The following is a 19,029-nucleotide window of genomic DNA, read 5'->3' on the forward strand; positions in this document are numbered from 1 at the left end:
GTTTACATTTGCATCATGTACATGATTAAAACTTTTGCAATGTTAAAAAAATATAACTGAGGTGTAATCAGTGCCTTCCTACCCATGAAGAAGGCAGTATGCTGTGTGCTTGCGTCACTGATACTGCTGCTCACTAGGTGTTATGTCCTGTGAGGATTTGAAAAGTACACCATCCAACATCTGATTTGGCACTAGGTCCAGCACTAAGAAGATACAGCCTCACCACAGATTTCTGTCTCTCTTTTACTCAGATATATAGATGGGGATTTAATGCAACACATCACTTGCTGGTGTTTTAAATTTTGTTTTCAATGTTTTCTGAATTGCTAAAACTACAGACAAAATGAGCGATTTGATAAAGCAGCTAGCTACACTAGCAGCTGCTGAGAGAAAGTAGCTGTCATGTAATGCACGGAATGCATGATAGCAGAGGTGGATGAGTAAGAATGTTTTATTGATAGAAGGAGTAAACAATCCCAAACAGCAGACGTAAACATGAATTTAGAATAGACAAGAGTCAGGTGATTTGCAAACATCAAAACTAGATCAAAGAACAAGAAAACCAAAACGTGATTGGAACCAGACAAGATGAAACAACGAACAAAACAACTTAGTAAAACACAGGGGTATATACAAGGGAATATGAACAGACATAATTTATACCAGGTATTGTAACATGTGAACATGAGAATCGATGACAAGGCTTGGGTTTCAGGAAGTGCTGTTCAAGCTATTTTGAAGAACCACAAAGAAACAGGCAATGTTGAGGACTGCAGGTTTGGTGATTGACCAAGAAATCTTAATGCAGCTGATGAAAGACCCATCATGCTTACTTTTATTCAAAACTGGAAGATGTCAAGCAGTGCCATCAGCAAAGAACTGGAGAAAACCAGTGGGACCCAGACAAACCTATGATCTGTCTGGAGAAGTCAGGCCAGAACTGGTCTGCAGCCAATTCCGATTGTGGAAAAAGAGTTTAGCATCTCAAATTTGCACAAAAACATAAAAACTAGGGTGCAAAAAAAAAAGGCAACGGGTGCTCTGGTCAAATCTAAAATATTTAGCTGCAGCAGGAGGCAAGTTGTTTGACAAAAGGCAGGAGAGAGGTACAGTAATGAGTGTCAGCAGACAAGCATGGTGGAGGTTTCTTGCAAGTTTGGGGCTGCATTTCTGCAAATGGAGTTGAAGACTTGGTCAGGATTAATGGTCCTCAAAACACTGAGAAATACGAGAGATACTTATCCATCATGCTGTATTATCAGGGAGGCATCTAATCGGGCCCAAATTTATCCTGCAGCAGGACAACGATCCCAAACAGACAGCCAATGTCATTAAAAACAATTTTCAGTGTAAAGGAGAACAAAATGTCTTGGAAATGATTGTTTGGCCCCCACAGAGTCCTGATTACATGAAGAGACAGAAGGATTTGAGGCAGCCTACATCCACAGAAGATCTGTGGTTAGATCTCCAAAATGTTTAGAGCAACCCACCTGCTGAGTTCCTTCAAATATTGTGTGCAAGTAAAACTAGAACTGATGCTGTTTTGCAGGCAAAAGAATACTCGTAACAAATATTGATTTGATAAGATTTTTTCTACTGTTTATTTACTTTCATTTTGTTAATTTATAAAAAATATTCTTTAACATTCCTATTTTTGAAAGGATTTTTCATTTGCAGATTTTTTTAAACCTAAAACCTTTGCACATCACTGTACATATTTGATTGTGTGTGTGTGTGTGTGTTTGTGTGTGTGTTTGTTTGTTAGAAATAACCAGTTGAATTACAATTTACAGCACATACTGTATGTTGTCTGTCTTCTCGTGGCCCTAGCATTTATATTGCATTATTATAATTATTTCTTTGACAGTACTATATTTGTCTGGTATTTTTTTTTGTGTTGTTAGACATTGTGTTGACACTACTAAATGTTGATATATAAATATTGTGTTCTTTTTCATTCAGCCTATGTCCCACATCAACCGATCTCATTCATATCTATCAGCTCTTATCACAGTTCTTATGGGTTTTGGATAAAATTAAGGAACACTTTGTTTTATGGCAGTGTTCATAAACCACGCCCCACAATCCCTCAGTTACTTGCTTAATCGCCTGATATGTCAAAATAATAGGCAGCATATAACAAGTTAGGCATATAAAATAATAATATAAACTACAACTAAAATACTGTCAATAAAAAATCTAATATTACTGTCTCACACTACTTTACAGTAGAATAAGCCTTTCCTGATAACTGACATACAAACATAATTGTTTATGCTGAATATTAGAATGATCATAAAACCCTGAGTCACCTGACCTAGTATGTAGTTTGATATATGATGGTGTTATTAGGCTGTCTATATAGAATCTTCAGATATTATGCAAGTCCGCAGCTTCAGAGGCAGTCTCTGATAAGTGCAACTTTTGCATTATCTTATAAGGGGTATATGTAGATGACATGTACCTCAACATGAATTTCATTTAGGGTGTATACCCAGCCCAGGCAGACTGTGCTTGGGACAGGCTCTAGATCCATTAAGACCTTGACCAGGATAAAGTGGTTAAAAAGATCATGTAAGGGTTCTTACTGGTGATTTTAACGTCATTTTAGACCAGACTGAATTATACAATGCTAACTGTGGGTTTATGCATCATGTTTCACAGCTCAATCCACAGGCATATGAGTCTCATGTCTATAGTAATACTCTGCTTAGTGTTAGGTTTCATTTCTCTGAGTCTACCTCTAGAGTTTTCAACTTTTAATTAAAATTGAAGTCTCCTTAACAAACAAGTTTACGCAAATTCCTCATATCAAGAAACTTGAGGATATGATTTGTGCATGATAGATCTTTGCTCAGATTTTGGGAGGGGTCAGCATCATTGATGAAAGGCTCTGCACTTTTTGACAACTTATTTTCCATGCTTTATCAGTCACCATGTTGATTCCATTAGCTGTTGCTGACAGTGAGGTGTGACGGATTGAGAATATATCTGTCTGGTGTCAGGCAATGCAGAGCAATTGATCCTTTAAAGCTTCGGTTTGCACTTTAAAGGGGCCCTGAAGATCTAGGGTCTGCTTTGGAAAATACATAGCTGACTGATGGTGGTATCAAAGGCAATACACAAATGAGAATTTACCTCTTGTTTGCAGTTAATAGTTTGCCGTTTCTGGTCCTGGCAATATTTATGCAAATAGAGATGCACTAGTGCTTCAGAGATCTGATTGGCCAAGCAGACACGGGGGTCTAAGAAAAATGGAAACTTCAAGAGGTGCTGCCTTTCATGTTTAATCAACTGCATCTGTCATAATGTCATACAATTGATTATTTTCTAAAAGATGCTAGCTGGAATCCATTGCAAGAGTGACATTTTTAATTTTATTTTTTTAATCTAGTTACCGGAGTATGACAATGTTGAGGAGTTGAATCCATTACAGAAAGATGTTGAGTAGCACTTTGCTTGGGTTGTCTACCTCAGATTCACCACCAATAATTTGTCAGATGACTGTCATGAAACATTTCAATATGGAAGATTCAATAATTCTCAATAACATGGCAGGTAGTTTAAATATTAGGTAAAGATCCAATGTGGTGTTGTTTATATTTAGTGGATCACTACTTTGTCTTCATTTATTCATTAATTCATTACCTAGAGCGTGACCCAAGAGCAAATCAGAAATACACTTTGAGTGGGATGCCACTGCTAATTTATAGCTTTTTTTTCTGCGTTTATTGAATGTTTTTTTAGAGATCATTTATAGACTATAAGCTTGCCCCTAATGTTATCACAATTTAAGATCATGTTGTATGTACATTGTTGATTTAATAAATGGCATGTTGTTGATTAGATAGCTAAACCTTCGATAGCATGAAACATTTTTGAGAATCAATTGATGACTTGGTTCATGACAGGTTATAAGTGGTTTGTGATTTATTCATGTTCAGCAAACGCTTCATCCTCATCAGGGTCATAGAGGATATCCTGGGAAAACTTAGTGCGAGGGAGGAATACACATGAGCTGGGACACCAGTCCATCACACCATGCACATGCACATTCATTCAATTTCGCATAGACAATCCAATCAAACCTCATCAGTCATTGATGGGGTTTGAGAAAACTGAGAAGAACCCAGAGGAAACCTATGTGTGCATAGGGAGAACATGTAAAGACCCACACAGGCAGTTAAGCTAACATTTATGCACTTTTGTAAGTTATTTGATATGTTCAGCCACTGTCCCATAAGTATTTTCTTACAGTTTCCATTCCATCCACACTCCTGAAATTCAGTTTTGCAGAAGTATATTATAAAAGACACTTCAGTTCCAAAGAGTAGTCTGTAATATTCCTCCACATTTGCGAAATGCTTAAATCAAATTGGCTGAAAATGGTATAAGTTCAGGCCTCTATATTTCATCTTACGACGTAAAGCTCATATTTTCAGGCACTTTCCCACTCGAGAATGACACTGGTGCTGAAATTCATTGCAAATCTGCAACACATTAAAGATGTTTCTGCAGCACAGCAAGGTTTTGGTACAGTGTCGATCTGTCCTTCTTTTGCATGCAAATAGAATCACATCTTTCTTGACAGTTTTACTAGCTCCTTACATTCCATATATTTTCTGATATCTGACATCGTTCTATTACTATCATGACTCATTCAGTTAATCAAAGTGTAACGTTGTACAATGTCTTTTTATTTCAATTAAACGGAATAGCTAAGCAAATAGGGCTCGAAATTCACTCTCAGTTCAGTAATCTCTTTGTGATGAAGCGACTCCCTCACTGCTCAGCAGGATTTTAATACAGTCCCTGTTGAAGGCAGGAAGAATCTGTCCTTCCTTTGAGTACTGATTAAGGAATCAATATTCACATCCTTCTTGACATTTTTTATTAGCTCCTCATATTCCACATATGGTATGCTCTGACTCCTGACTCTCTGTGACTATAAAGCCATAAGCAGGTAATTGCAATGAAAGTCCTACGATATTAAAGGAATAATTACTTGACATATCACATGTTGTTTTGGAGGCTGGATTTGTGCAATCATGGTAGATGGAAGGTGTGCTGGTAGAAATTTTGACTGTAATGGATTAAAGTTAAAACACACATAGTTAGCGCAAACACATTTAATGCTTTAATTAGACTTTTCGGGAAACAATTTAATAAATTAGGTTAATTTTAACGACAAAATCTTTCAAACAACATTGATTAATGTATTAAATACCAATAAATAAAATAATAAAATAATCATTAAATCATTAAATACCATCTGTCTTAAATAGTATTTAAATATGTACTGAAGCCAAGATACTAATAATGCAAACAATAACGTTTAAAATGACTTCCAGTGCTTAATTAATGTTATTGTAATCTTAAAGTTTAACTTTCAATAATGTTTAACTATATAAATGTTTACCTTTCTGCTTCGATATTGCTCAAAACCAGCAATACATAGAAAAGCAGATTTACACAGTCTTTCGTAGATTAACAGTACTGTTTTGAATAAATGTATTTAGATTTAGGTTATGTGTTTATACAGTATTGTATAAACTGCGATGTTGTATGGATTAGAGACAGTGGCATTGAGTAAAAGACAGGAGGTGAAGATTTAGGTAGTAGAGCTGAAGATGTTGAGGTTTTCGTTGGGAGTGACGAGAATGGACAGGATTAGAAATGAGTTTATTAGAGGGACAGCGCATGTAGGACGTTTTGGAGACAAGATGAGGGAGGCGAGATTGAGATGGTTTGGACATGTGCAGAGGAGGGACATGGGGTATATCGGTAGGAGAATGCTGAGGATGGAGCCACCAGGAAGGAGGAAAAGAGGAAGACCAAGGAGGAGGTTTATTGATGTGGTGAGAGAAGACATGCAGGTAGTTGGTTTGAAAGAGGCAGATGTAGAAGACAGGGGGGTATGGAGACAGATGATCCACTGTGGCGACTCCTAAGGGGGAAACCGAAAGAAGAAGAAGAAGAAGAAGAAGAAGAAGAAGAAGAAGAAGAAGAAGAAGAGGTTTATACAGTATTGTATATGAGAAATGTAGAGAAGTGTTTTAACAGCACTTTCGGTTCATAACTAGAACACAGCTTACAGTATAATGGCATATTTCACTGTATATAGACAAGCATACTGTATATGTAAGCATACACCAATCAGCCATAACATTAAACATAGTGACAGGTGAAGACAAGAACATGAATTATCTCGTTATGCCACATGAATGCGTGAGACATATTAGGCAGCAAGTGAACAGTTCTTAAAGCATGTGAATGTTCTTGGAATAAATAAACATTTTTAGAAAAATAAGGATCAAAGCAACTTTGACCACAATTTGCACTATATTACACATGTGGTTTTCATGTTGTGGCTACTCTGTATATATAGACAAGCTCATAAATTCATATCAGCTATAGGCAAGCATTTTTCATTGACTCTTTCAGTCATGTACTAATTTTTTTCTATTCTTTGTCCAAGTATTGAAAAATTTAATGCTTATTATGAGAAGTCTAGGTATGATACTTGAGTACACTCTAGTGTAGGTGATACACAGATATCCACACCTAAAAGTAATTCAGCTTTGGCAGTCTACCTAATGCCATGCTTTTGGGAAAATTGGAGACCCAAGAGAACACCGACATGGATACAAGTAGAACATGTGAATTCGCACACAGACAGTAACCCAAGCGAAAATGTGATGCTGTAGAGTCTGTATGTTTTTTTTTTTTTTTTTTATTCTTGAATTTCCCCTAACTTAACCATACTTTATGGATGTATGTTCAGAACTTTTGACCATGTGTAAAAAAGATTTCTCATTTAATAAAAAATGTTAGGCTGACAAATCGATTGTGAAATTTGACATCTGTTGGGGCTCAAAAAACACATTATTATTTGCTTAGATCTTTTCAAATACATGCACAAACTTCACTGTGTTGCCAAGGATCATCAGATGCATCAGATGTAGGTGACTTCCTTTTGTTGATACCAAAATGGCACGCAGAGGCATGAAGCTGTTTTGAGTAAGTAAGTAGGTCAGCAAACAAAGGGCTAGGATTTATTGGTAAATCTTAATCATTCACAGAAGCATGTGCACAAGAAATGTAGACTTAATAAACATTCATTATGTGATAACATTAACAAAACTTTGGAATTTCTAAGTAGACTCACTGAGGTGAACCTTGATCGATAGACCTTAGATTGTATTAATAGGAACTGAATGGCCATACTGTGTTAGCAAAAAAAGCTTTTATGAAAAATATTCATTTTAAATTAGGAAAACAAATATAAATATATAACAAGAATCTGCTCTACGTGATCAATACACCCAGAATCTGCTCCTCTACATACTAATATATACATGATCAAATGTACCCAGCCTGCTCTACGTGATCAATACACCCAGAATCTGCTCTACATGATCATTTACACCCAGTCTGCTCCTCTACATACTAATATTTGTAACTACAATCTGCACTACATGACCAAATGTACCCAGTCTGCTCTAAGTAATCATACACACCCAGAATCTGCTCTGCATGATCATACACACAGAGTTTTCTCTACATGCTCTTCTACACAAAGACTATGTTCTCTATGATCGTACACACCAAGAGCCTGCTCTGCATGCTCATACAAACCCAGACTGTACTCACCACATGCTCAAATACACCCAAAATCTGTTCTACATGATTATACACAACCAGAATATGTTCTCTATAATCATACACACCAAGAATCTGCTCTGCATTCTAACACACACTCTGACTCTGCTTTACATCACCATACACACCGAGTCTGTTCTTCATGCACATATACACTAATCTGTTCTACATGATTTCGGACATCAACAAAACATTCTCTCTCTCTCTCTCTTTCTCTCACACACACACACACACACACACACACACACACACACACACACACACCTGGCTCTTTCAAAAGTAGTTCAAGAGTTTGGATTTGCTTGACTGTGACTTTGTTTTCCTTATTCCACACCTTTCCTCAACACTCAGAGCATGAGAGACCTGGAGCATGGCCGCAAGGCTCTGGTGAGCAGATGTGTCATGCAACTGTTTTGTATAAACAACTCACTCTGCTTCATTTACTTCTTTTGCTCTTAATTCTCTTCTCTTCTCCTCCTGATTTCTGTAACCTTCTTTCAAATGAACTTTAGATTAAGTGTCCTTAAGTGAGAATCAACTTATATAATTAACCAGGGCTTGAGTATAATGTCATAGCAATGTTACATTCTCTCTCTCTCTCTCTCTCTCTCTCTCTCTCTCTCTCTCTCTCTCTCTCTCTCTCTCTCTCTCTCAGGATTAAAAAGTATCTTATTTATGCTTAAGTAACATAACCCATAGGAAAGTGCCCATAACACTTACTATACATGAAAAAAAGGGCCCCACCGAACACAGACGAAAATAACACACAAAAGCATGAATCCTGAACGAGGAAATGTATTATAAATGCCATAGAAGGGGATGGAGAACATGTCTTCCGTGAAGCTCGCCCCAAGTGCAGGCCAAAAAAGGGAATGATACCTCTTCAGTGAAATCTACCACATTTGTGGAAAGCCTAAGCAGCCTGCTAAAACCATCAAAGTAATAAAGTTAAGAATATATTTAAAAATACTAATGAGCTTATGCAAAGTAATAAAATTGCTAACAAATTAATTATAGCATAATCTATGAAATAGGGAAAAAGCAACATACTCACGCATGATCAAATTGCACGGGCAACCAAGCGAAGTGCACGCTCTCTCGACTATGCATTTAGGAAGAGATCCAGATTTGATATGAGGATTGGCCAAGGGATATACTTTTTGAATGCATATGCCTATATCTTCAAACGCATTACAAATGCATTAAACGCAGTGTATCAAGTACTTAACACTCTAAATTTCAAGGACTAACAAAAAATAGTTTTAGACACCTCAGATATCTCCTGTTTAAGTGTTGCATCTGAAAACAAATAGGATTCAGAGATAATATATAAATATATATACTGTATAGTTGTTTTGACTTTTACTTTACCTTCACTACATTTTAAGTCAAATATATGACTTTTTACTCAACTACAATCCGCTAAATCAGTCGTTCCTTTTTATGTACGAGGATAAAAAATAACTGGACAAACACACAGTAAGTCACCAAGCAGGTTAGAGCACGCGCTCTGTTTAGACTTGTTTTGATTGCCGCTTGGCAGTGGCGGATGTAGGCGACATGGGCAGCAGACCAGAGCGGCGTCTTTCCTGGGGGGCGGAACGGGGCGTCAACAAACAAATAAATCGATAGGTTCTTTTTGTTGTTGTTGTTTACCGCTCATTTGCACAGTCGCATCAGTTATGATGTCATGTCACGGTCAACGTACTGTACCTGGTCGGGACTTGGAGTGTGCATCCACCGCCTGGAGAAGTTCCCTCCCTCATACACTCAGAAAGGAGAGGGCGGGGTTGGGTGACGTCACATAAGTAAGGAGAACTAAATCCAAATAAAAATTATTAATGGAAGAAAAAGAGGAAAGAATTAAAGGGGAAGAAATGTGTATGCAGCTCTATCACTCATCTTGTTATGAGGATAGTATAAGCTAATGCATTTAATGAAATAGGTTAATAACTGTAATAAGTGTAGCTGCATAAGATTATAATTTATGGTATGTAGATCTCCCAGTTCAGTAAAAAAAATGAATTCTCAGCATTCTCTTTGTGGTATGAGCTTGTGGAAGAACCACATATGGCTGGAAAAGTCAGGTGTCCCAATACTTTTGTATATATATATATATATATATATATATATATATATATATATATATATGTATATATACTGTATATATACTGTATATATATATATATATATATATGTGTGTGTGTGTGTGTGTGTGTGTGTGTGTATGTTGTGAAAAAAATAGAAAAAAAATTGATATAGATATAGATATATGTGTATGTCGTGAAAATATGAGTGAGAATGCTTTTAAACATAAAGTAATCATTAATAAATAATGATTTATTAAACAAACCAGAAAGTAAATGAACAGAAGAGAAATCCAAATCATACCAATGTTTGTCTTTTGCATTTATTTCTTAGAATTTAGAAGAGGCCAGATGTATTGCATAAATGAATCAGTTATAAAAAGATAACTTACTTACTTTTTAATACTTAAGTACATTTAAATGGAGCGATCTTTACATAGACTTGAGTACATTTCTGGCTAAGCATTTCGATTTTTACTGTGTGAGAAGGAATCCATTAGCATTAGTCCTGCTGACTTTTTTTTCTTTGCTTAGACCAGTTGAGATTTCCATCACTATTTACAAACAACTGACAGTTTACTGAAATTAATTATAATGTCCCATCATCATATTCAGGTTTAAAACATATTCTGACTAGCAAACTATATTTTGTCATGTCAACATACTAAAACCCTTGGTTTCCCCACTAGATCATTTTAAATCTAATTCTGGTTTTATGTTTATGTCTAATTTTCCTGAGAGTGAGTGCAATAATTCAAAATATTCTGATGATCCTTCCCTGTTTTATGCATGATGTGGACATGTACAGCCATTCTTCATGCATATAGTGATCGTTACTTTCCAAGGCTGAAAGCAGAACCTGTTGTTCAATTGATTATAGCAAAGAAAATGCCATTAGATAAGCAGATTCTTTCCATCTTTTCATTGCCATCTTTTCATCTTTTTCAAATAAAACTCACTTGCTTCTGCTGAGCATATTCCACAAGGGCAACCTAAAGATCACCATAAGGTTTATGTGGATGTCTTATTCAGTTATAGAACAGAAATTATTTATTATTTTATTTATAATTTATTATTTGGTGTCACCCAGAACATGATGGTTTCGTTTCAAGGCTTCTTCCTCATGTCTTACTTAGTCAAGATTAATTTAATATTTATTTTAATTTGGGTTTGGATTTTTTGAAAGCTGCTTGGCAACAATGTCTGTTGTTAAGAGCATTAAATAAAATTGAATTTAATTGAATTAATTAGCAAGTTATACTTACTCAAAAGCTATTGGCAAGTTGGATTAACCAATCGTGTACCAATTATGTACAGTATTCTCTCTCTCTCTCTCTCTCTCTCTCTCTCTCTCTCTCTCTCTCTCTCTCTCTCTCTCTCTCTCTCTCTCTCTCTCTCTCTGTGTGTGTGAGATCTGTATAATAAAAAAAACAGGCTGGAAAAACCCCAAGCCTGCCTTCTCTCTCCCTATTTCTGGTCCCTCCTGTAAGAGTTCCAAGGACTTAAAAAAAATACTTATACAATATTTTTTTCAATTATAGAATTAAACAGAGAACCATTCTATCCTTCTTGATGTCATTCTGCAGTTTAAAGATGCTTCTCATACCTTGAATTTGTCAAAATAAGATTTTGTTAAAACAAACAAAAGACTACAAGAGCAGGGCCAAATGCAATAGAGCAGAAAGTGAAGGCTATTTCTGTATCTTTATTGCCTGTACAAAAGAAAAGAATCATGAAGGCTTCTTGAGATGGCTTGATATTATTTAAGTTTTTGTAAAGGCTATGCTTCTATTTGTCCAGAGCTTACTTATATCTGTCCCTACCTTGACCAGCATTTTTAACTGGAAGTGGTTGCCAGTGCCACTGCCAGAGCATGTGCTTTTTTTAAAGAAGGGAATTTACAAACTATATATTAGGCCCTAGGTTCTTCTACTAGTTTATCAAACAGTAGATGAACTCCTTGCCCACTGGAAAAAGAGGTCCTAGCATTTTCATACACACTACAACATTTTGAAGTGTATGTAAGACTTAGTAATGAATTATTAATATGCAGACTTAGTATATATAGACCATAATCCATTATTTTTTTTTTGCTTGTTTACTTCCATTCTATCCCTTCGCCAATTCTCATATCAAATCTGGATCTCTTCCTAAATGCATATTCGAAAGAGAGAGAGAGAGAGAGAGAGAGAGAGAGAGAGAGAGAGAGAGAGAGAGAGAGAGAGAGATATGATGTAACATTGCTATCTGAAGAATCCTTGAGAAACCCTTTTGTATGACATTATACTCAAGCCCTGGTTAATTATATGAGTTGATTCTCACTTGAGGACTCTTAATCTAAAGTTCATATGGAGGACAGTTACAGAAATTAAAAGAAGAAGAGAAGAGATTTAAGAGGAAATGAAGTAAATGAAGCAGAGTGAGTTGTTTATATATAACAGGTGCATGACACATCTGCTCACCAGAGCCTTGCGGCCATGCTCCAGGTCTCTTATGTTGAGGAAAGGCATGGAATAAGGAAAACAAATTCACAGTCAACAAATCCAAACACTTGAAGTTGGTGTGGGGGGGGGTATGCTGATTTTACCTGTGCTAATTTTAGCATGTTAACATTGCCTTCGATGTGTTTAAAACCTCATTTACCCTTGGAAGCAGATGTGAAAATATGAAGGATAAACACCGACTTACGAGAATCTTTTCGTAAATCAGCCATTTTTTTTTTACTTCTGAAAGCCACTGCATGTGTTTGAGGGTGTGTGTGTGTGTGTGGGGGGGGGGGGGGTAAAGGAGGGGGGGGGGGGGTTGTTGATGTCTGAAATCATGTAGAACAGATTAGTGTATATGTGCATGAAGAACAGACTCGGTGTGTATGGTGATGTAAAGTAGAGTCAGAGGGTGTATTAGAATGCAGAGCAGAGTCTTGGCTCCTGACCCATTATAAGATCTTAAATGAAAGTTTAAAAGGAAATAGGATATTTCACTAAGAATCCCGTGTCAGATCAGACAAGTTGAGCCTACTAAAATTGATTCCATTTTTCAACCCAAGCCTCTGCCAGGCCAAAAAAACATCGGTTTGTCAAATAAATGTGTCTTTTTTAAAGTACATTAAAATAACTTGTTTATTGTCTTTGTTTTAATGGTCAAAATTCCTCTGGAGGAATATTCTAAAATCAAATAAAGTTATTTCTGTCTCCCTGGCGAGCCTTTAATAATACTTGAGTAAGGCTGGATTTGACTAGAGATTGGAACAACTTTTTTTGAAGTCCATGCACTCTATACGTTAAGCAAAATTGAATTTTGGCACAACAGGTCATGTCAGCTTATCTTATCAGATAACAAAATACACAGTAAGCACAAACCAAGCATTATAAATATACACACCTAAAGCCACTAGGTTTTGGTTTTCACTTTGCCTTTTTAACTATCTAGTCAATGTGGGTGTTTTTATTTTTATTTTATTAATTTTTTCATTTCTTTTGTTCATTGTACATGTCAAAATGCATGAAAATGCATGAAGCCCACAAGACAATAATTTTGTACTATGTAAAGTTCAACTGAATATAAAGGGGGGAATAAAAAGCTAAAAAAAATCAATGAGGTTGATTTAATTTTAATGTACCAAATGTACCAGGCCAATTCCTATGAATATTGTATTTTCTCATTTTTAGCATCGAGCATTCACAGAATGTTGAGGACAGCAATTGAAGGAGTATGTGACTAAGAAGAAATAGAGAGAGAGAGAGAGAGAGAGAGAGAGAGAGAGAGAGAGAGAAGAGAGAGAGAGAGAGAGAGAGAGAGAGAGAGAGAGAGAGAGAGAGAGAGAGAGAGAGAGAGAGAGAGAGATGAAGCCGGAGATATTCTGGCACATCTCCAGTGCTTCTCTCTTGTTACTTTGGCACTGGATCTTACAAGCTCTTGCCAAAGGGCTGTCAGCAGGTAGAGCATTTGATGCGACCAAAGCTCTGAGGGAAAACACTCTTTAAGCTCTTTCGGGAAAAAGACAATACCACTAGACTACACTGAACTCTGGCTGTGTGGATCCATTAGGAATGATCTCCATCCTGAGAACAGTTTGAAAGATTTAGTTCTTGAGAGCTAAAAAGAGTAAAACAGGATACCGTATATCAAAGCTTGTGCTGACTAGGCGCTTTCATTTAGAGTTCGTTTGATTTCAAGGTTTTGCCTTTTCAGAGCAGACTCAGAGCCCAACCTAGTAATTCAGAAATATTTTTCAGAGATTCCAGCCTAATTTTTCACATTACCTTAATTTTAGTTCGGAAAAGGTTTAATGTGGGCACTGATCACTGATATCTAATCAGAATAGAGAAATCACCGGTGCTGTTTGAGTTGCACATTGCGAACATTTGTTGTAAGTGTTAATTAATTAAAGAGTAAATTTAAGTTTTTAAATAATGTGCAACATTTAAACAGTGATCTTTTATTGATTTTTGTTGCAAGAAAATGCTAAAAGCTAAAGCCTAAAGTGAGATTAACAGCTATCAACAAATACAGCTGTAATGTTTGGATGTCATTACATTGCATTTGATATACATAAAAACTGAACACAATTTGAAAAGAAATAGCAGGTTTAATATATATGTTTTCTGCAGTGCGTGCAGAATTAAAATTCTTCTTTAATAAAAATAATTTTGTTAAAATTTAAATAAATAATTAAGCTTTCTATAATTGCTCCTGGTTGTGTGGAAATCAGTTCTATTACAGAGAAAAAGGCAAATGCCCACTCCTTTATTAAAATAAAAATATTTTCCTGTTTATTTTAACATTTTTTATATTCCTTTGTACAATGTCAAGTTTTTCATACTATCTGTGAGGCAGGACAGCAGTGTAAAAAAAAGTGCTTGTTTTTATGTATAATTTAAATTCGCTCAAATACATGTTTTTTTTTAGCTGTGCAGTAAATTATTGATTTTTGAAGCATACCATGCTTACTACATGAATAAAGAAGTTTCTCTCCACTGTGGCCCTATGCAATTGCTTTCAATTTCTTTTATATAGATATGATTATTCAGTTCAGTTCTGAACAAAACAATGCATAAAACCACAAACCCTCTAGCATTGGTTTAGGTAAAATGGAGGTCAGCCATGAATATATGAACAGCACGTGGAATCCGCAGAGCAGGATGCATCTTTTCACTGGCAACTCTGCACATCTGGCATCTGATTTGCTTTTTTAATCTGAGGCCAGAAGATGTTTGAATAAAACATTGACTGTTCAGGTTCCTCTTCTGCTCAGTGTCTCTTCCTGGAAACTGCTAACATTACGAGAAACATACACCTCATTAATTTTTTCCTTTCTTTCCTTTTTTTTTTTTTTTACTTAAAAAAGGGATTGGTCTTTTATTCAATCTTCTAGTCAATCTAGCTTTAGATTTACATTTTTCATGCATAGGAATTTCATGTTATTTTTAACTATTTTCTGTCTGTCAATCCACATGGTGATGGATAGTCCCGTTTGACACCACCAGAGGTCACTGTTCCCAGAATACTGATTTGTTGCCATAGTTACCGCTGATTATTTACACCTGTTTGCAATTAAGTTCTCATCACTTCCTGTTCTCATTCCCTGCCTTAACAATGGCCTGTTGTGAAATCATTCTCCCAGCGTGTTGCCATCTTACATTACTGTGCACTTTCCACAGTAGTTATTTGATTACAAACATTTTCTTTTTTGTTTAACCCGGTGTTTTTTTTTGTTTGTCTGTTTTATACAGTATATCTCACACACACACACACACACACATGAAAAAATGCATTTTCATGCTTTATGTCAAGTCTTAGTCTCTTGTTTCTCATTTTCCTCTTGACAATACCACATAGATTCTCTATGGGGTTCAGGTCTAGAGAATTTGCTGGCCAGTCAGGCACACCAACACCATGATCATTTAACCAACTTTCAGTCCTTTTGGCAGTGTGGGCAGGTGACAAATCCTGCTGGAACATGAAATCAGTATCTCCATAAAGCTGGTCAGCAGAGAGAAGCATGAAGTGCTCCAAGACCTGGTAGACTGCTGTGCTGACCTTGGACTTGATAAAACACTGTGGACCAACACCAGCAGATGACACGGCTCCCCATACCACCACTGACTGTGCAAACTTTATACTGGACCTCAAGCAACTTGGATTCTGTGCCTCTTTTCTCTTCTTCCAGACTCTAGAACCTTGATTTCCAAATCAAATGCTAAATTTTCTTTCATTTCATCTGAGAAGACAACTTTGGCCCAATAAGCAACAGTCCAGTCCTTTTTGTCCTTTGCACTCCGTCAGGTAAGACACCTCTGACGTTGTCTCTGGTTTAGATGTGGCTTGACAAGGAATTCAGCAGTTGTAGCCAATGGATACGTCTGTGGCTCTTGAAACACTGACTCCAGCTACAGTCCACTCTTTGTGAATCTCCCCATATTCTTAAATGGGCTCCGTTTCACCTTTTTCTACCACATCTTTTCCTTCCATTCAACTTTCCATTAATGTGCTTAAATACAGCTCTCTGTGAACAGCCAGCTTCTGGATAACTCAGCAAGTCAGCAGTCTTCCCTCATGATTGTGTAGCCTGAACCAGATTACGGCACCATTTAAAGGCTCATGAAACCTTTGCAGGTGTTTGGATTTAATTAGATCATTAGAGTGTGACACCACAAGTCTCCAATAATTTTCTGAGATACTGAATATTGGGTTTTTATTAGCTGTAAGCCAAAATCATCCAAATGAAAAGAAATAAACACTTGAAATATATCAGCCTGTGTGGGGTGAATCTATATAATATATTAGTTTTCATTTTTTTGTATTCAATTAAAGAAAAACTTTTTATTGATATTCAAATTTATTAAGATGCACCTGTGTGTGTGTGTGTGTGTGTGTGTGTATATATATATATATATATATATACACACACACACACACACACACACACACACACACACACAGGTGCATCTTAATAAATTAAAGCAATCTGATTTGAAAGAATAAATAAACTTTATCTCCAAAAGTATTTATATACCTGAACATGGTTCTGTATCTAACCGATCCTCACCCTCTGATGCTACAATAGCCTTTTTGAAAATATTGTGGCATTGGAGATTTGTGCTCATTTAGGCACAATAGAATTAGTGATTATAGATCAGTCAATCAGCCAAAAGGTCTTGTGTGCAGTCAGCATTCCATTTCATTAGAAGCTGTTCGGTCAGGTTGGGGTCAAGGCTTTGTGCAGGTCACAGTATTTCTTCCCTATTTACTATGGCAAACTTTGTCTTTATAGATCTTGTTTTGTGCTCAGGGGCTGTAAAAGGGTTGGGCTACGTCTCTTAGTTCCAATAAAGGGAAATTGTAATTGGCAGCATACAAGACAATTTAAACAATCATGCTTGGTTCTCATACACCATCAGTGGGCTTTAACCTTTCTTGCTGATCTGGCATAAATATGGCATCTCATATTTTAATTAATAAAATCTTCTTCATCTTCATTATTTCATAATCTCAATCCTGTAAGTATCATAGAAGCAGTGGGTCCTTGATGAAATCCATTTGGAGTTCACTGGAGTTGTTTGCAGTGTGCAATGAAATAATTGTGATTAAAATTTATTTATTAATGAATTGTGATTATATTGGTTTAGTGTGCCAGCATTGATGCTAATCATCATAAGCCCAGCTTCTGTTCTGGCCCCTGTTGTTTCATGCTTTTTAATTAGCTTGTATTTATGATCCACTGTGGGGATCCAATAGCTGTGGGTCCAAATCACGACTGACTATTTATTTAAAAACGTACACCAGTTTTTTTTTCCTTCTGGTCCTGAATTAGTGCAACAATAAACTAAAATGTAGCAAGCCTAGGTGTTTGAGGTATATCATATTACTGTACATTTTAAACAATAAAGACAGAACTTTAACTTTTTTTGTATAGTGAAGTAGTCACCAAATCCCACAGGAAACACAATCAGCATTTTATGCTTAATCTCTTGTATATGACTTAGAAAAATATAAAAAATGAGACAGTGAGTTTAATAACTAATTAGGGCTATTATCCCAGGGTCCTGTTATGAGTAATTTTTTTATAAGATCTAAGATACTAAGATTGCTCGAAACATTCTACTTTTTGTAAGTTAGAAGAAAAAAACACAAAAGAGGAATATATTCTTTCACTGTCAGGGGTACCTAAAAATCATCACATCCTCTTTGGAAGATCCAATCACTGCTATGACAGCCTGTTCCTGCCTACCTATACATTAGGTAGAATGGCTATGATATGGCTTCAAATTTCCCTCTAAATTGACGCTTATAAATAAGTTGATGAGTACACCTTGTGTATAATGATTGGATTTGCATATATGTGAGTCTCTCTGTGACTATGCTATCATGGAAATAGAGAGACCAACTGGAATTATGTGAATCTTAAAATAAAAAAATATATTAAAAAAAAGCCTGCAGCATACTTATTAGTTTGAATGTTGCACCGGTTATCTGCTCAATAAATATGAAAAAAAAAATTATCTGTTCTTTCACTCCTAGCTCGAGATCAGACAGCAGCCATAGCCTTGTGTGGGAAAGTCCTATGTTTTGAAGTGCTAATGCCTTACATCATTACTCCACCACATGACTGGTTTTATGGCTGTAGCTCTGAATTTTCATCAATATGCTCTCTGTCTTTTATAATGAGTTGTTTGGCTCTCAGTCTCCATGTATATCACAGAGAATTACACATCATCAAGTAATTAAAGGAATTTATTTCTTTTTGTGAGCAAATATTGTGTCCCCCACAGCCTTAGAATCTGTTAGCCATCTTTTAATGAGTGGGGTACATGAGTTGTCTCATGATAACGGTATTGACATGCCATAATTGCCTGTTAGGGAGCTGCATTTGCAGGCAAGAATTGATTTAGAGAGGAAAATAATAATAACCAGTAGCACAACATTTCAAATGTGCAGCTTCTTTTTAACTCCTGAATAATAATAATAATAATAATAATAATAATAATAATAATAATAATAATAATAATAATAATACACTGCTGCTGTGCCTATATTGTACCCAGAGTGCCCCCTGCTGTAGGATTAATGAGTTAACAACCCATAATTAGATGGCATTCTACGGGAAGCTTGATATTAAGAGCCAAATAGAGACTCTAAAGAGGGTCACAGCAATTTCAAGTATCCTTGAGCTCTTCTGTGTCTTCAATGGGTTTCAGTCTGCTAAATCAACAGGAACACACTCTGTCTCTTGGATTCATTATGGACCATCCTTGAGTTAACCTGTCCTTCCTTGCACCCA

The sequence above is a fragment of the Silurus aristotelis genome (genome assembly GCF_946808225.1).
Source record: "Silurus aristotelis genome assembly, chromosome: 21".
Taxonomy (NCBI): domain Eukaryota; kingdom Metazoa; phylum Chordata; class Actinopteri; order Siluriformes; family Siluridae; genus Silurus; species Silurus aristotelis.